General features: G+C 42.2%; 1 protein-coding gene across 2 annotated transcripts in view; it reads left to right on the forward strand.

Annotated features, from left to right (window-relative positions):
- The window catches only part of RORA (RAR related orphan receptor A), a 519,796-nt gene that overhangs the window by 53,266 nt on the left and 446,310 nt on the right, over window positions 1-20,220 (forward strand). For both annotated transcript variants that reach the window (XM_021407610.1, XM_021407614.1), the window contains exons 2-3: window positions 14,939-15,024; window positions 15,594-15,664. The gene's annotated coding sequence lies outside the window, so the exon portion shown is untranslated. The remainder of the gene's footprint in view (window positions 1-14,938; window positions 15,025-15,593; window positions 15,665-20,220) is intronic.

The raw sequence follows: 20,220 nt of genomic DNA on the forward strand, positions 1-20,220 counted from the left end.
TTCCAAAGAAACACATTTCTGTATGTAGAAATCATTTCCCTTTTCCCTCTTTTTTGCATTCAGTTGGTACTTTCCCTTCTAGAATTTCACACTGTAAGTTTGTGTATCCCTTTTGCTGGCCTTGCATCCCTAAGACCACTGTTCTTTAGGGTGACTGTTTCTGCAGAGAAATATTAGAGGGGCTACGGAGATCACCATCTAACTTCCTTCTGGTGTAAGTAACTCACTGGTGTGGGGGTGTGCAGCCATGGTAGATCACTTTGGAAGCATTCTTCTCTAAGGATCAAACATCTGGTTAACAGCATTTCCTAATATTTGGTATCAGGAGTCATAGCAGTCAGCTATTAGCCACAAGGATGGGCAGCTCAAAGAAGGTGTGCCAATGTGTTGTTGTAAGGTTGGCTATAGGTGCCCTATTTGTATCTCTTTCCTTAAGTTCCAGCATTGCCACATACAGTGAGTTTATTTGGTATGTGCTGTGGTGAGATCACGAGGAGGATGTGATTTAATGCCTCGTGGTATGTCTTTGAACATCATGGTGCAGAACCTGGGTGTTGTTTTATAAAGCCAGTCACTCTTCACTCTCCACTGTATCCTTAGCAGCAGCACTGGCTTCTGTTTTTTACCTACTCCTCTGTCCATAACTTTTCAGAGAAACATATATCTTAATCTTATTTATTATCCGAAAGTAAGAGCTGCATCGTTCTCTGCACCCAGTCGTGTTCTTAGATTGGAAGCATTGCCACCTGCAGCTCTAACCATCCTCCTTTCTTATTATAGCAGCATTCTTAGAACCCAGTCATTTTAGGTGTTATCAGAAGATGTTATTACAGAAATGCTTGCTGTAGTTAATGTTGCATCAGCATTTCTATTTTAAAGTGCTTTGTATCAGGCCTATAACCAAGCCACAGGACTTAGGGGAGGCAGCCATTTTGATCTGGGAACTGGCAGTCAAATCTGACATCAAAGGAACTCTGTCAGCCCTGATAAATTCTTATTCGTTGTTTTAAATATAAGCTAATGGCAAGACATGAGGGATGTAAATATTCAGCAATCTCCTGCTCTGCTGGACATCTAACACAGCAGAGTTGCCTTTGGATTTTCTGAGTTGACTTCTGCTTCCCAGAAAGAGAGATATGTGCTAGAGAACACTTAGTTACAGGAGAAAATCTCCAAGAGGGATAAAGCAGACGTGTAAGATTTCTTCTAGCCTTAATTTCTGTGAATCAAGCTGGAAAAGAATACAAGTTAAACTTAAGATGAATAATTGGATTCCACTGTTTCAAATCTAGCAGTGAACAAATGAGTTAATAATAATGCATTTAACTCAGATAGGAAAGGTGTTTGACAGGAAAAAAGAAAGGCTGTTACAGAATAATTTAACTCATTTCCAAAACTCTTGTAGGCAGTTGTCTTGTTGTCATAACAGTGGCAGACAAGCTTGACAGTTACAGGTGTGCATCTGCTGCAAATTCAGGTACATAAGAGTTGTAGATGTCCTTTAATACATCAGGTTTTCAAAATTAAAGCTCAAAAACTCAGGAGGTGCTGAGGTACCTCTGCTCACTCCATTTCCCTCACTGATGTGTATTATCCAACAGACCTGGGTTGAGCCCCACTTCAGATTTTCCAAGTTGCTGCACAAAGAAATTGCATAGTAACTGCTATGTAACTATACTTAGGGTGTTCAGGAAGAGAAAGAGGGACTATTGGAGGATATAGACTACATGTTATGTCCTCATTTTTTCTTTTCTCCAAATCCATGGCTATGTCTACTTTTGTGTACATAAAAGGATTGTATTCTGGGGCGTGTGCTGCTTTTCTGCAAGTTTATCCTGCAAGGAATATTCAACAGACCAGGAAAATGTAATGTATTATGTGGGACCCTCCAAAGGTATTAGCATCTATGTCTCTGTCTGATTGCTGCAGTGGAATCTTTTGGGAGATAACTCCTGAAGCTAGAGCCAAAATATTGGGGAGCAGCAGCCCTAATTGTAGTTATTGCTATGGAAGCTCTTGTCTCTTGGGTATCCTGTGATTTTGACAATTGCATCTTAAGACAGAAACAGCTATCGTACTACTTGGAATTAAAGATATTTTCAGTCAAAGCCTCCAGAGCTATTTCTGTAGTGCAGCAAGAGACTATGCATTCTCAGAGAGGGCCTTTTACCATAAAGACATCCAATACAGAAGTCTCTGGTGCCATATCTCAGGCAGAAGTTTTTTCTGCCTCATAAATCTTCATTGTCTAACTTCATATACCCAGACCTGAGTTTCTAATGTTTTCTAAAAAATGAATTAAAGGATGAGGCCATTGTCCTGTCAGCTCTACTTTGTAAAGGACAACTCGATGACAGGCAAAAAAGTTAGTTTTAAGAGTGCATTTAATTCATCTGTAACATGGTTGTGTGTTGATATGTACATCTCCATTATAATTACTGCATTAGTGCAGTGTCAGAGAGCAAGAGTTGGCCCTTACCGTATGTTTTGAATAAGGTTTGGGCATTATAAGAAGCTTTGATGTAGTTTAATTTTGTTTGTTGGCAATAAAAGTGTGGCTTCAACAAAAATAAGAAGCATCTTTCTGCCTAGCAGAATGATCCAATTCAAATAAAAGGGTTGTTCCTTAAGAATAAATTGAATGGCAAAGCTAATTTTACTTTTTGGCTTTGTACTAAACTCATTTTCAGAATATGAGCCCATCCTAACATGTATATGCATTCTGAACTTCCTTTCTCTTTATAACATAATAAGAAATGAGATATTTGTGGTAGAGAGAGAAATATACCACAGAGTCATCCTTTAGTCTTCAGCTGCAGCAGCTATATTTTCCCTTCAATACAAAGCAAATTACAGAGTCCAGTGAATGAGAGATCACTAAGGGTCAAAAAGAAATTGCTTTAATATCATGGCGGTTCTCTTTGTTCTCAACAGATGACATATTAAAATATGAAACTGAAAGACTGCTGTGAAGTTGTTACCAGCTGTGCAATGCTTTTTCTTGGAATCCCAACATTATGCCTGTTAGAAATACATTTTTTTTCTCAGCTGAGAGTGTTGGATGGCTTACAATTTTATCCATGACAACACCCAGAATGTTGGGGTAAGAGAGATATTCCCTAAATGTGTAAGCAATCTAATGGACAGCTAAGCTTATCCCATTGCTGCTGGATGGGCTCTTCTGGTTGCTTGTGTGACATTAGACCCCTTCTCACATTCTGCCTTGCAGAAGATTCTCAAGGAATTGTTCCACCAAAGACCTAAAATGTGAAAATGTAGACCCAAAGGTTCTCTGTGCCTCTGCTGATCATCTCATTCATTCAACATCGTGTTTGTGCACTATACTGGAAAAATTATAAGTGCTCCAATACAATTACTTTTTCCATATGAAAATGGTTTATTTCCACCCAGATATTATGCAGCTGTGAATATGCAGTGGTTGTGTTGCCAGATGTCAGAATGTGGTCCCCATATTATGAAAAATTATCACAAGGTGTGCAAGCTTTATAGGAACTCTCAGCTTCCTCAGAAAGTTTCTTTAACTGGGCATGTATCCGTTCTTTGTCAATTCTGTCTTGCATAGGTTTGCAAGAACACCATAGGCATACCACAGGTGCTGGTCACTGATCCTGGATACTATACTGTTGTCAAAGCACAGTAGTACCATTCTGAATCAAAGGAAGAACAAACCACAGTATGAATTTGTATTTGTGGGCACTGGCTTGCGTCTTGTATTTGAAGCATTTTAAGCAACTTGGTCTTCAGAAACCACTGAATCTGAAAACACTGGCAAAGTGTTGTCTACTGCTCTTCACATACAAATAAGCTTGCTCTAGCTGCACATATGTTGGTGCATTTCCAAAAGCTGAAATGTAAAGGACTTGCAAATTATTTAAAAGGGTATCATCCTTCCTGCACACTTTTCAGAGTAAACAGGACAAAACAGAGGAAATTCTGAGGCTTGCTAAATGTATTCTCCATCCTGTGTTCTTCTTGCATTGCATATGCTTCCTAGATCCTGTCCAGCACAATATAGAAAAGCTTCTCAGCTTTTGAAATGCTGGTCCTGAAATACCCACCATTTAGCTTTAAGCCACCTTACTAATAAAGCTCCAAGCAATGCAAAGTGGAACCTAAAATGTCAAGCAAATGCACGGTATAGTTTATTGTTGTGTTCTTTGTTTTCGTATTCTGACTTCTTCTGAGGCTCTATATTCCTGAGAAGACAGTTTTTACTGTCTATACATACTATAGGAAGTAGAAAGAAATTTTTTCTATGAGCTGTGCATGAAGATGGTTGGTTAAGCTCAGCAGAAAGTGTACTTGAAAGTGTAGACTGCATACATGCATATGTTCTTATGCTGCTCTACTTTCACATGGACTGTCACGCTCTCTGTCCTTGTCTCTCTGACTTCCTCCCCTCTCAGTGAGTGTTAGAATGTGTGAGCAGAATCTCTAAATTCAAATGAAAGCTCTGTTACAGAGTACACTGCGAGAAGACTCAAAGCAGAATGCTAAGCTCTGATGATGTTTTGATCTCTTACTTTATACTGTCTTTTTAAAGAAAAAAAAATGGAAATATCTGTTTGGCTGAAAGCGTGTTCTCTCCTTCAACAAATAATCTCATAGTTAAAAAGTCATTCTCCTGGGTCCGTTTCCTGAGCCTCGTTTCAGATCAGCTTATGGTAAGCTGGAGCACAAAATAGGCTGTGTGTTTTTGTCAGATAACCTGAAGGGGTCTGGGAGGAGGTCTTCTCCCTTGATAAGATCTGGCACAAATGGCTGGATGCATCACAAGAGTTAGTGCTTTGGTATTTGCCTCTGTAGAAGCAGGGAATAAAACTAGACGGACGATTTGTCTGCTCCAGTACAGCAAACTCTGCACCTCCGTACAGAAATGTTAGATCCTTTTGTTATTGCCTTTCTCTCTGAAAATACACAGTGTGTTGATGCTGACTTGTTTTGAATAGCTGTGCTGTGAAGTGGCACTGCAAATGAAACATCAATGAAGACTGCATTCTTGCCTGTATAATATTTGCACGCATTTCAGTTGTCATTGTGGTCCTTAAGCCTTCATTTAAAATGTTTTCAGCCTTCCACAACTGCCTGAACTTTGTGGAAGAATTGATGACCTTCTGAAAGTAGCTTCTTTTTGCTTCGTACACGAAATGTTTTTGCAGGCCAGATACTGTCCTCATTTCTACCTGTGCCACCCTATGACTTTCCCAGAGGTTGCACAGGTGTAAGTGGTGTCAGAGTTTGAAGCCCATGAGGCTACACAGCTGGTCCAAGAATCTGAACTTAGCAGTGCTGGCAGTGCCCTTTTACTCTGTTGTGCTGGATGACTAATGAAAAGCTCTGACTGAGTAAGGATTCAGGTCCCTGATCAGTTTCTGCAATGCTCTAGTCTTTGTGCTATACTGTCACACAAACCAAAGGATATAGTTAACTCTCTTAGACTTGGATCTGCAGAACTCCACAGTAATCATGAGAGGCAGCTGAAATCCTAACACGAGCAGAGATGAGACTGCAAATCCTTTCAGAGATGATCTGTTGAGTGAAAAGGTGCCATCTTCACAGTGTTGCATCTCAAGAGTAGAACTGCACATTAAATATCTGGATGTGTAGTAAACAGACAGGTTTGTTCTAGGATCACAGCATTATGGATACAGAATCTTCCTCAGTCTGTCTCCATGATGTTTTTTTTCTAGCATTCTCTTGTAGCTTTCTTGGTAACCTGGGCAAATCTGTAAGAATATCCTCATTTGGTTATATTGTTGGGGTTTTTTTTTCCCCTCAAAATGCAGAAAAGTCGAATATATTTTCTGTTGGCTTTTAAATATATTCTTAATTTGATTCTTCTACAGTAAAATATATTTTAAAACTATGGGTAGTGCAAAAATTTCTGAAGTATTTCTGGTCAAATTTATTTCCTGGTATATTATTTTGAGATGACCCCATCATGCCCTGGTATGGAGCTCATTAGCTGGTAGCTTTTCTGGTATAAGTTGGCAGAGGAGAGAACCTATTAGCTAGTCCTAATGACTAGGCAGCCAAGCAAGGCTGCTGTAGACAGTGATTGACAGGTAGAAGCAAGTCAGGATAGCTCATTCTTCCAAGCAGAAATAAAACAAAAAGGGTCAAAAGCTTTTTTGGGAAAGATATTATATCCTAGAGAATTCTGTCTCTCTCTTCCTCTCTTTTTTTGCTCATCTCTTCTTGTTTGTAGTCTCAGAACAGCAAGTGGCAACACGTGAGTAGTTCTGGATGTTTCCTTGGTCTGCAAAGTTATTCTCTTTACATTTGCGTCATTTTTTCACAAAATGTGCACTTTTCCCAAAGAATTATTTCTTCAGTTTATGTAGCTAACTACAGTGATTTTTCTGTAAATGGAAGCATGACACTTTCCATCATATATTGATGTACAAAGGAGAGAGGGGAAACCCAACCCTGCTTACCTTTCCTCAAAGACAAGAAGCAAAGGGCATTTGTTACTTTCTCTTCTTGCAGCTGAAGGTGAGCTAGGAGCTGGGCACTTGGATAGCTGGTTGAGATGGAAGGAGCAGGAGGGATGGCCAGCTGCCACTGTTCAGTGTCAGATGCAGTTGTTTGATGTTATGGCTCCCAAGTATTTCCACCATCATTCAGTTTCTAGAGAGATTTGAAGAAATATGTCAGATACTGCCCCCATGGAACACAGAATGAATCCTGGCATTTACTGAAGAGAGGTTTAAGCACACAAGCAGTTCCACCTGTGCTAGCACAGGAATGTTCACATACTTAATTTAAAGCACTTACTTAAATGCTTTGCTAGGTTGGGACTGCACGTCACTGACGTTTACAGATTTTTGAAGAGGCAGATAGTTGTGTGAAGTCTCTGGGAAGCTATTTTCTTAGACATTTTGAGTATCTTTAAAAAACGCAAGAGCTAGAGAGCAGTTATCTACAAACTCAGTGCAGGGAAGGAAATAAAACAGAGCTGGATCAATAGAGCTGAGGGCTTTTTCTCCCACACCTGCTTTATCTGAGATTATCAAAGCCAACAGCAATGATACCTCTTCAGTTACTGTCACTAGGCAGAGCCTAACAGATATGTTCCAGCTGTTTGCCCTCAGATTTCACAGTCTCTGCTGGAATACAGCAGTAATGTAAACCCCAGAGACAAGACAAAAGGGCTTCTCAGCTGTCTGTGGCAGGTTGGTGTGAGAGAAAAGATTGCGGACCTCCTCACTGGGAAACGTGGCCAAAGCTGCAGAGGGGCTGCTCAAAGATGGAGTGGGAAGGTAATGAAATGCATCTGGAGGTAGCTGTAGCGTAGTGCATAAATTGACTTTAAACAGGGGGGAAGGATTGAAGAACTTTCCCGGAGTGAATGATTTTGCAGATTATTGATTTGGGCAGCAGTTTATTTAAACATTAAAACTCTGAATGAAGCAAGTTACCCTGAAGAAAAATGTGTCAGGTATTGGACTTGTTACAGCTAACTGTTTAGCCTCTGAGGACTTTGTAAACTGTCCAGATATATTTATTATAGAAAATATTTTCTCGAGGAAAAAATAGACTGTTTTCCCCCTCCAGAGTACACTGTGATATTTTCTGAAGCGAATGCTTGAATTTTGTCATCTGTTATCATTACAGTTACTGTATGTATGTATGACTGTACCCAAGAATTTGTAACCTCTCTATATTTCCCAGGGAAAGAGAACAAAAAATAACAATTCTGAAAAAAGAAAAAATTACTGCAATAGTAAATAGCAACAGTTGTATCATTACCCATCGAGATGTATTATTGTACTTAGAGCTATCTCTGTGTAGTGCCCCACAGCAATATGTAAGCTCTTAGAAAGGATCTGTCATTCAGAGCTGGAGGGGAGCTTCAGGACAACGAATGACAAAGCATATTCCTGCATTCCTCGCCACTCCTAGCAATCTGTGGATACTAAATCCCTCACACTTCTGTGTTTACTGCCAAACAAGGTAGGTGAAATACAAGTCAGGCAGTTAGGAGTGGGGGAGGTTATGGAGAATATTTATTCTGCATTTAATAAGGACCAAATCCTCAGGCCTTGACAGAGCTAAGCAAAAGAAAGGCTTGTAGGAGAAGCAGGCGAAGCAGCCTCCCTCATTTCTGATGTCTTGCCAAGAGTGAGGAGGGGTTCTCCTTAGGCTGAATGGACAAAGTGGATGCTTTGAGAATCCCTATGGGTGCTCTCCAGCTGCTAGTGCTGATTTCAGCTTCTGTCTGAGTAGTGACACAGGCACAGCAAGCTGGCTCCTGGCAAATGTGACAGAGCTTGAAGTTGCCTCTGTGTGCATCTGTGTGGAGGTAGGAGAGAGAAAAGTTTGGCTGGACAACTTTAAGTATCAGGATCAGATTTCTGATCCATAAATCCTGAAACATTTCAGTATTTTCTTGGCTTTTGTAGTGGAAATGCTAAGTCAAAACTTGAAACAGTGATTGAGTGTCTGGTGGGAAGGCAGGGCCAACCCAAGGGAGCTCAGGTGCATGCAATGCAATGCACTTGAGTGACCAGAAGGGGTGGAGCCAGCATCCACCCCTTCCCAGACCTCATTTAAGGGTTGGCAGTGGAGACAAGGATATCTCACTGGAGATCCCTGTGTACTGGAGGCCTTCCAAGAGTAAGCAGATTTTTTTCTTTGTTTCTGTGTCTAGAGCTGCTGCATTTGGGCGTACCCTCACTTGCTGCAGTCTAGGGCTTCGCTACCCCGCTATCATTGCTGTGCTTTCTCTCACAGTATAGCGTTACAGCATTTTATATGAGCTTTATTTATATGAGCTCTGTGTAGGTTCATGAGCTCATGTAGAGTCGGTCACAACCAGTACTAAGTGATCTCCAAGGGTTTGCAGTTTCAGTTCAAGTAATTCCTTATGTCCATTTCTATGATTACCCTACCATTTCTGTTCTTCTTTCTTTCTTTTGCACCTGCTTTCACCTCCAAAGCTTTCATCTTTCAGTGCTTCCAGCGTCAAACACCGGCACGTTACCATCCAGCCGCTAGTGAGTAGCACTGCTCCCCTCGCAGCGCAGCCTCCTGGCCAACTTGCAGCCTGCATGTCCTGCAGTGGAGGGGAGTTCTTCAAGTATAGCTCAGCTCTGTGCAACTCCACTCCAAAAAGCAGTGCTAATTCAAACCATGATGAAGTTTGCATACAGAAGCTGGCTTTCAAGCTCTGATAGTGTTTTCATTTCTGTCTTTCTTTCAGAATTGTCTCTCTACCCTCTCTCTCTCAAGCTTCACTGACCAGATCAGTCAGTCCATGGAAGTGCTTCCCAGTAACACAGTTGCACAACTGCTGACTCCTTGGTTTGATTGTTCTCAAGCACTTCGCATATATGTTTTGTCTTCTGCTCTTCAAAGACCCACAGAATGAAAAGTGGTCAGCAATTTGCTGCAGAGAGAGAATAGGAACAGCAAACGGCTTATTAGTACTGGAACACCTGTGATTCATGTGAGTTGAGTGAACAAAAAAAGGAGCTTAGTGTACAAATTAGAAGTGCTTGATACTAAAACTCATTATTTTGGAGATACAGCTACTTTGGGTTAGCTTACTCCCAGGAAATGGTCTTAGTGGAACGTCCACTGTCCAGATTGTACGGTTCATTTCCCCTACTTAGCAGCAAACACCCACTTGTTCTCTCCCACCAAATTCCACTATTTTGAATTACCAAAGCTTGACATTTTTTTGTCGCACATTTGCGTTAGTGGGTATTGGGTCTATGTGTGTAATGCTGTTGGCGCAGCAGCTGCACTATTACCTGACTCACTGCCTTAAACCACCATTTCAAAATAAACATAACACAGTCAGCACTGCATCAATAATTTCTGACTATCCCAAAACCAAGTACTATGAAACCAACAAACTTGGCCTTGAGGTTAAATTTTGAGGGAAGAAACTAAGAAGAAGGGTACGTTACCATCCTCTCTGTGACCTGTGCTGAGGACCATACGTGAACAATGAAGGCATTGCAGGACCTAGGGTACCTCATCAGTTTGAAGAGTTCTTTGTTTGGTTTAGTTTGGGGTTTTTTTTGCTTGCTTTTTTGTTTTTAAGGTGGCTTTTATTCTTTTTTCTTGGGTGCTAGGAAGCTCCTGCTTCAGCCTTGAATTCTATTTCATCATAATAGCATTTCTTAAATTAACTTTAATCTGAATGATCTCAGTAAATAATGCTTTCTGGGAAGAGAGGTAGCACCAGAGAAGAACAGTTAAAGCATCTCTGTTGTCTATTCCACCTTAAATTTTTGATAAGTACTCTACTGCAATTCCACATCCCTAGAGCTTTTCTTTTTAAATATTTAAACAATAAAAATTACTAAAGCTCTAAGAATGATGTCTCATGGTATTCAGTGACCTGAACATAAGTTGTATCAGCCTTCAAGAAGGTACAAAAAAGACTTTCATGTAGAAGGTGAAGAAATATAGTTTTACTAGACCTCTGTGAGTGAAATCACACAGGTTCTCTTATGCTAGAACATACTATCTGACAGGCCAGTCCTGGAAAATGCCTGTTGCCTTAACTTGTACACAAGTGAATAATTTAATTTTTCCAAAATGGGCATGCTTTGCTTGGACTTTGGGTGTGATGCAGACCTTATACCTGTCTTGACAGAGAAAAGGCTGAGAAATAGCCCTGTATTCTCTACCATCTCTAGAAGGAGGACCGGTGCTTAAGGTGGCTGAAAAGTTAGTTTTGACTATTTTCTACAGTTTTGCTGGTGGATTAGCCATTAGGACCAGCAACACTCCTTTTCCTGTGTTACAGCCGGGCACACCATGCACTGCAAACAGCCCATCCCAGGAACACTCCTGCAGTTCGTGCATAAAGGCTTCGGGCAGTGCTGCCCAGGGATGTTTCACACTTCTGCTGCTTGCTGGAGGTAGCTGTTAGAACTGTCCTTAAAGGAGAGAGGTTTGCTCAATCAAAATATTTTTCCGTTGAAAATTAATGGCAAAGTGAGTCATTTAATATCATAATGTAAGTTGGTCATATTGTAAATTTCAAAAGTGTGTATTTTTGATTTCACCTTGCTATAAATCTCAAAAATACTTATTCATCTCTTCTGTTAAGCAGGGAGGTGAGATCTGACTGTCCTTGGTAAGGGGGAGGGGAAAGCTATTCTTCTGCTTTAACACTCAGTCAATTTGAAATCTTATGATAAGACCTAGACCAGACCTAGATTTCTCTGTTTGTACTGAGTGTCATTTTGCACAGGCAGGCCTGGAACCCTGAGTCCCAGTTAGCAGTTGCCCTAGAAAGGTTTGCCTAGGTGCTATTCAGATTCAGGCCCATCTATAATGAGAGGCCCAGATGGTTTCGTGCAGCTAGGCTTATACGGTTTTTTTTTTAATGCGTTTCTTCAGTGAAGCTGAAATCTTTCCCATTACACCTGATTTTTAACTCTTCCTTTATCAAAAAAGCAGCCAGATGGTGATTTGCATTTCCTGGGGGAACAAAAGCAGTGGATGCTAACATGGAGCTCAGTGCGCCCTGAGCATCTCCTGCCTGGCCATGCTGTGTGTGGTTCCAGGAGCCCAAACCAGCTGCAGACTGGCTTTGTGCTTGGTGTCCTAACCCTGCTTTCAAGCAGCTCCACCATCCTACGTGGAACAACCAGTGGTGTTGCTGTTTGTGGATTGGTCCTGCTTGAACCCACGCTACTTTGCACAGTAAAAAGCATCCTATGTTTAATTCTAAGAAAACCTAGTTTGCCTAGAAAGATGGTGTGAATCTCTTTGAAATAGAAACATATCACATTTTTACATGTGGAGAAAATGCTTTTGTGTATTACTGGTTTGTTACATTGAATATCATTTGTGTGGTCCCTGACATGTCCACAGCAATATGCAGCTGTGTAAATGGACACATTATTTGGCTTTTGTCAGCTCACATCAGTCAAAACAAACGCTGCCTTCTGTTCCTCAGCTGCTTTGCCCACGCCTGTGCCCTCCTGGTTTCCTTCCTCAGCGGAATCCCTTTTTTGCTCTCATTCTGTCTGCTACAAATGGCCGAGAGTGGGAGTCGGCAGAAGCAGCGTGGTTTTCATTCACACCGAGGACAGCAGCAGACAGCGTAACAGCCAAGCTTCCCAGTGCCTCGCTGAGGCACGAGGGGCCTTTCAGTGAGCTGGGAAAGCTGGATTAATGCTAGGGAGAATTTGGTTTTAACTTGTTTCCCCAGTGCAAACCTGGCCAGGTCTGATAGGTAAGAAGACAGTGGCAGGCTGGGTGGGGAGGGAACGGGTACTGGAGGGCCTGGGCTGTGGTGGCAGCGGGGCCTCTGAGGGCGGGAGGGCTGCTCTGCCATCGCCCTCAGCACTGGTACAGCTGGGCTCTGAAAAGCCTTGCCGGATGGCCCACGCTGCTCTCTTCCTTGCACCGCGCCTTCCCAGCAGCCATGTCAGGCTGGGATTTTCTGATGTTTCTCTGGAGTTCGTTGTTCTTCAGCTTGTTCGGCCCAGAGCAGCGCAGGCTGAGGGGAGGCCTCGTGGCGGCTGCAGCTGCTCACAGGGAGCAGAGGGCAGCGCTGAGCTCTGCTCTCTGTGACAGTGACAGGGCCCGAGGGAACGGCGTGGAGCTGGGTCAGGGGAGGGTCAGGTAGGTTAGGGGAAGGGTCTGCCCCAGAGGGCGGTGGGCATGGAACAGGAGTTATTTCAATGCCCCTTTCTGCGTTTTATTTTACTTAATTGAAGTTACTCAAGAACACAATTCAGCAAATGACCAATTTGAATTAACTTTTTTTTTCCCTTCATTTTCTTTTTTTTTCACTCAGTGTAATTTTTACAAAGACTCATTTATTTTCCCCACTTCCATTTTTAATCCCCTGATGTCATGGTTGGCTACATAAGTAAAACGCTCTTCCCCTCTGGGATTTCTTAGTCTTTTGATTCAGAATTTCATTCTTATGAAAAACCTTTAAAAACATGGTCGTTAAAACTTCATGGATAATCAAATGAAGTGATGAAATAGTCCCCTAAGAGAAAATACACTTCAATATGTAAAATATTCCCTGCAGATGTCTTAGAAAGTGTTCCCTTTCCTCCTGCAGTTCCCACTAGCAATACGACATGCTTTGCATTGTAGATGGTTTTCCTAAGTGTCAGGCATTGGGACTCCGCAGAAACACCATCCTTCCTCGTTTGCATTCCATGCAGTTTAACTGAAGGGATTTCTTCTGAGGGCATTCACAGGCAGAGACAGGGATGGATAAAGACCAATCTTCTGTGCTATGCTATGTTAAGCAGCCACATACAGTCCTGTTTCCTAAGTAGCTATGTTAGATAAATAAGGTAAATCTCTGGCAGAGAAGTACTCACTCCGGGCTTTTTAACATGAATGCAGGATTTTGCCTCAGTAGGGCAATAAACATGTGTCCAGGGTGTCCTTGCAGGGACTTGCCTGTAGGCTTGGCTGCAGCAGAGCAATGCCTCACACTCTGGCTCTGTTTGCTGCAAATGACGTAGCCCTCATGATACAGCAGCCTGACATCTAACGCTTCCTCAGATCAGTCATTAATTTGAGCTTGATAAACGTCCTAACCTGGGATATTTAACAAGTCAAAATAAAAATGTGCTTTGGCCACTCCTATGCCAGGAGCTTGGAACCCGTGCAATTCTGGTTCATTCATGGATACTCTTTATCACGTCTATGGATTTTGCTCAAGGCCTAGTTCTGATGTTTGTGAGACACACTAGATTTGATTCTGGCTTGCCTTTATCAAATAAAAAACCTCTTCCGACAAACATACGTCACAACAAACTATTTAAATGTTACTTTAGCCTCCAGAGCTGCAAATGCTTAGAGAAGCTAGAGCATTTTGGCTCTAAAATTTGCCAAAAAAAGCCAAAAAACTTCTTTGGTCTGGGCCTTCTCATGTCAAAACAGCATGATGCAGTGCACTAGGAAGCCCACCTTTGTTTGGATTCAGTTAATTTTTAATTCTGATATTCAGTTTGCTTTACTGCTTATTTAAAATTCTCCCCACCAGCTGTGGGATAATTACCTATCAGGGTGTAAATCTGATGTTTATAAGCCAGTGATCCTGCTTGTCTTCTCCTCCAGTATGACCTGATCCTGGTAGTTGTGGAGCTTTATTTTTTCCAAATGACTCAAGGGCCAGTAATCATGACTGCTGTCATGTAAAACGCCATCTGTGGTTCTGGCTTGGCTGTGCTGTGTTCCAGAATGCGCAGTGCATGAGCAATAGTTCAGATTGTGGTAATGAGTTGCTCTTTCATTAGTTCTGTATGTAGTTAATATGAGCTAAGAATCATACATCTTTCCTCTGCCCTTTTTCCTACCACTGACGTGGCACCTGTGCTCTCAAGTGTGTGATAGAAAGGTATACTCTCCTTCTGGAGGCCCTCAGCCAAACAGACCCTTCCACTTACTGCAATGTTTTGGCTTTGCGTTTTTTATCAGTTTGGCTCAGTCACTGCTCTGCGGAACCTTATGCTATGGTAACATTTTATCCATCAGTATTATTCCTCTCTGTCCTTCCAGGTCAAAGTCATTCACAGCAAATGTTTTGTGGAGAACTGCATCTTCCATTCATGGGTTTGGCGGGAACCTTCTACACTCTGCTGTTATGAGTCCTTCCTTTCTCACTCTTTCTTAGAAAGGAGCTGCGACGAGATGGAATTCCTTGCTAGCGTCCCCAGCCTGAATTCTTTGGGCCAAAACACTGGGTATCTTCTTAGAGACTTGGTTAGGTGCCCTAGGTATAATACTGCATATCCTAACAGGAATTACATATTTGTACAGAGAGAAGCGGGCTGGAGGGAGGGGATGCACAAGCATATCTAAGTCCAGCCCAACTCCATGAACAAGAAGCTAACTTCTATTTATAGCCATGAATGTATATAGGTACATGTCTAGTTCTAGCTCACTACAAAGTAGTTTCTTTTTTTTTTTATAGGTATGCATACAGCAGGTACCTGTATGAACCTCTGAATTGTTCATCAACAAGACTGACAGACTGACAGTTCTGACCAGCTTGGCAAGGTACTTTTGGATAGATTTCTCAGTATTTAAGAGAAAAAGATGAACTCCCAACTCTTTTACACAGACAAAAATGTCAAATGGTGAGAGTGTAGGTAATTTACAAAAAAAAAAAAAAAAAAGAAAAGAAAAGCAGTACTGCTTTACTTCTAACTTTCTTCTTCAGATTTATAAGTTTTGGGTTTCAAACTCCACAGCTTGGAACTTGCCTTACCTATTTCAAGAACTAATCAGATTTGAATACAAAAAGTGAACAATCATTACTGAGTTTAAAAGTGAAATGTTATGTGAATGTTATTTGTCTTCAGAAGTTTACTGCGTGACTTTAAAAAAAATAAAAAGAAAAAAGAAAATTGCATCTAGTCGTCCTTACTGGGACTATTTCTGGAAGGATCCTGTCACAGAAAAGAGGAATTCTTAAGGAAAACAAAACCATTAGGTCAAACTTTGTTTCATAAGTAAGAAATAGTATGAAAGTTGCCTTTGACTGTTGCTGATCTATAAGTACAAACACCAAAAGATACAAATGGTAGTTCCAACAAGCTGCCATCCCTCTGTTTCCTCTTGAATAGTGCTGTGCATAAGCTTGTGACTTGTGCTGCTGCTGGAACATGGGAGGGCCACTTATCTGAACATTTTCTAGGTGAGTGATCTAATTTTAAAGACTGTTGGAGAATTGCATCTCCTGTTCATGCTGTTCTTATTTTTTGCTTACTGCAAATGGTCCTGAAAGGAAGCTTATTTTAGTGCTTTTTATCTTTCCAGTTATATTTTTTACTACTGCGGACACTGCTGTATAGGCTGAAAATACTTTCTCTGCCTTTGTTTCACTGTTCCGTGCTCTTTTTCTCTTTGAGGAACCTTCACTTGCTCTCCTGCCTGCAGACAAAATCACAGGCTGCTGGTAGAGGGTCACGCTTCTGAAGGAAGCGAGTGGTCAAGGGCTGGCTGATCTGAAGAACTTCAAATTTTAGCTTGGACTGGGAATCCACCTTCCCTGGGCACTTGGGATCTTTAAGTGTCAATGGCAAAAAGCACTTTTGAAGGTTGTGTTTATACTGGACACTACATTGACACCAGTAATGTTATTGTTTTTACTGTAGTTGCCTCTGGGTTACAGTGTGCAGCTGAGGTTCTTTGGTTCTATACAACTTCAGAGCAAGAAGATCCTGCCCCTGCTCTGCAGAACTGACAAATAAGCATAAGGCAAAACTCAACAGGTGGGAGCAGACAAAGTAACAAATAATTGATTCAATTTTGTCTGCATCCTGAGCTAGCAGATTTGTAAACAGCTGGAGATCCCAACTCGATTTTGAGCTGCACACATACAAAGATCAAAGCCGTATTTCTGGAGTTTGATTTATGAATTAACAATATTCTCAAAATAGAAGTTAGCTTTGTTTTCAGGCTTTTAGCTGTTCCCAGGATTTGTGCAATCCCACTCCCCACCATACCTGTCCTCAAACCTCAGTTTGGGGGTTGCTGTTTGTTTCGAGGCTGCTGTGTGGGATGGCAAGTCAGTTGTGCCAGTGAGTCAGCAAAACCTACTTCACACTTCCCCGCAGGTTCAACAGCAGCTCCAGGCAGAGGGTATTTCAGGCAAATGCTATTAGTCTGTTACAAGCTATACTGGTCTAAAGCAGTTTGTGCAAACAGCAGTTCTGAAAAAACTGGTCCTATGCGATATCTGGGATTTGTAACTTCAGAGGCTGTAGGAAGTCCTGACTCATCTTCAAAGCACAATTGGATGAGTGAATGGACACAAGGATGTGCAGGTAATCTGTTGTGTAAACGCATGCATAGGGTTTTGTGGATGTGACAGCATGAAAAATGAACTTGCTGCATCTGAACTCCTCAGATATGGTATCACACTTGGTCAGCTGTTTTCTCTCCCATGTTTGTTGCGTGCAAACAGGACTCTCCCCCCTGCTCCCAGCATGGGCTAGCCTGCCCACAGTGGCACTGGGACAGAGAAACAAGCACGGTTTGGGAAGTGGATCATTGCCAGCTAAAGCCAACAAAACTTGGTACCACCAAATCCACTTCAAAACTGCAGTATTCAGAGCTTTTCTCTGTAAATGACTGAGCCTAGTAAACTAGATTGCAAATAAGATACCTGGTTTCCAGCAGTTTCCACACGCTGTTGCACTGGCCAAAAGAAGAGAGAAGTAGCACTAGGGCAGGCAGAAGCAGGGAGGTAGAAGTGGGGGGGAAAAAGAGTGTGGTGAGTTTTGGTACCCATCATTGCCATTGAAGAAAAGGTTTCTATAACTGAAACCTAAAATGACGTGTGTAGACATACAGGTCTCCTGCTGCCCTTGCAATAGGGCAGTGATATAGAGTGGGGAAAGGGGAGAGGGAAGCAGCAGGGACCTGTAGCATCATCTAAAGCACCATGGGCTGTGTCCTGGAGTTCCCTGAGCTGGTGGTTGTGCAGTGAGGTGCCTGGGTGGGAGGACGGCTGCATTGTTCATGTTTGGCCTGTAGCTGTCCTGTACCCTGAACCTTCCTGGTGGAAGGAACTGCCACAGCCTGTTCTGGTGGTGCCGTGCCACTGCCGCATTGGGCTGTATCCACATCCCTGCTACTACTGAACAGCAGAAACAATTGGAGAAAAAGATTCTGTGGCAACGCTAAGTGTATATCTCTTGGCAAACAACTACAATGAGCCTAGCCTGAATTTTAAAGTAAAGCTATTAATTGCATGCCATTGTGCGAAACATTGATGAATTTCTTTGTGATGGAAAATATGTGCACATTTCTTCTAGGCATTAAAGCCTTCTCTCTTTGGTGGTGGTAATTAAAAAACAAGGACAATATGACTGGCAGAAGGGAGTGGTTTTTTTCTTTTTCTAAGGAGACATAATTTATAAATTAAAAGCAGTATGTCTGAGCCAAGAACAAGCTGAAGGGTGGTCTTCTGAACTGTGTAATGAAAGTCATCAATGAAAATGAAAGGTAAAAGATGAAAAGCATTATATTTTCCTGTTAGAATGAGCATTTTTTTCATATTTTTTTTCAAATTGTGCAGAGCTGAGTTTGTAATCTGTACTGACTCAAAGGGACAACTGGTCAAGAAAAGCTCCCTGAAGCTGGCTTTCACAGGAACACATTCCAGTCACTGACACTTGAAAATATGAACAGACGGAGCACCATGGTGTCAGGATTCACTGTGTTCATCTGGGAAAGCCCTGCCTCTACAAACCTGACCTAACCTGACCTAACCAAACATGAGAGGGTGGCTGAATGACCTGCTAATAAGTGCAAAGAAGTAACTATGTTCTTACAAATACACATTTACTTTACAAATGAGCGAAGATCCAGCATAACATCTAAGGCATGCTTTCCAGTATTGCTGTAGATAGGGCAGATGTGTGCACCACATGATATTTCCTGATGTAAACGTTTTCCCGAAGTCTACATAACTGTCTTTCCTCCCCCAGTCTCTAGGAGGAGGTTGTGGCCTTGCAGTTCTCATTGCTGAAATGGATGGTTTAGGTGATCCTGCTCTGTTGTGGCTGTGGAGGATGCAGCTCTGTGGTCAGTTCTGTTCTTTCCAGTTGCATTTTTATTCTCTTCTGGCAGCGCTGTGTTAGTCTGCCTTGTATGTGTCAGTCATTTAACAATCTCTTTATCTTCAAGTTAATTAAGATCAGGGATGACTGAGTATTTTTCAAGTTAAAGAGCAATGCCAATATTCTATTTTCACAACTATGTCCCTAATATGTCCCTAACCATCTAAGTTCTTAATGAAAAAATATGGGATTTCAAAGACCTTTCCCCCTGTACTTGTTGTACTTTTTCTCTGTTCTCTGTCCCTTGTTTCAAGCTTTTTTTTTTTTTTTTTTTTTTTTTTTTTATACCAGGGACAAAACTGGGAAAAAGGGTACAGAGAGATGGGAAATATAATTTTTTTTCAACTCTCCCCATGCAAGTACCTGACTTTCAATCAGTGCAGGTTGGAACCAGCTGCAAATTCATTCCTGTGGCCCCAGTACGCCTGCACTGTGCAGCACCTCTGCCCTCTTCTTGATATTTTTAGCCCTGCTTTTCTTAGCTAGATCTCTGCTCTTCCTCTGCGTTAGAGGACAAAGTAGCTTCCTGTGTGGTTCGCCTGTTCTCTCTGCCCTTTGCTGACCCCTAGCACTTTTTCCTAGAGGCAGAAGGATGAATGTTACTGGTATTCCAGCTCAAGGCACAACACTGCTAGAAGGCTCTGACGACGCTGGGTATCACAGGAACGCTGAGAACTCTGCTAGCGCTTTTGAGAGGCCTGATTATGCAGTAGGTGTCTGTCTTTGTGTCCGTACGCTGTGTTACCATGGGGGAGCTGAGTGGGAGATGAGTTCTCTCAACTCTTGGCCATTAGAACAGCCGGAGTCTGGATGGCAGCATGTATTGCCTGAGGCCGTCCTCCCACTTGGCACCCCCAGCCTGGCGGCCTCTGCCGATCCCTTCTGGGCTGGCTGTGTGTTGTCCCGACACAGACGCAAAGAAGCATCAGCTGTCTTTGTCTGCCACTGCTGCTAGCAGCTTTTTGCTGCCGACAGCTAACGCCACAGTACTGTTTGCGTGTCGGTTATTGTGGGAAGCGTGGGGAAGACGTCCCAGTGCCGGTCCCTGTGTGGATGATACCAGAACACTGGCAGCCAGGCTCCTTGCTCTCCTCCTTCCTGCGGACTGTAGCCAAGAGAACCCGCCCGACTCCAGCTCTCCATTCCTGAACCTGAGCCCTTAAAACTATTACTAAATTCTGAAACTTCCAGAGGTGATTAGATTAAGTATAGGAATGGTGTCACAGATCCTGCATCTGTCAGAAGACAAGTGAGAACAGGACACTGATTATGAGGAAAGTCACAGTTACTTCCCTAAAGTGATGATTCATTTTCAGTCTTCTATATACTGATACTGTGCGTAGTTGTAAATACCAGGGCCTTACCAATGTCTGTCTTGATCTACTAGCAACAGAAATGAAATGGTTGGAGGATTTGCTTGTGATTTGTCAAGTGAGGAATGTTTTGAAAGGGAAGCTGTGTCCTGGCTTGGTCAGATCTCTGGGCCATTCCTCTCATGGAGAGGAGGAACTGACTTCAGTGCACTTGGAAAACATCACTCATGGCAAACGGAACATTTGAGGATGAGGCAAAATCTGAAAGATAATATTTAAACTTCTGTGCTCTAGATAGTTAGACTAAGTTT

This window comes from Numida meleagris, chromosome 9 (assembly GCF_002078875.1).
Source record: "Numida meleagris isolate 19003 breed g44 Domestic line chromosome 9, NumMel1.0, whole genome shotgun sequence".
NCBI classification, from domain to species: Eukaryota; Metazoa; Chordata; class Aves; order Galliformes; family Numididae; genus Numida; species Numida meleagris.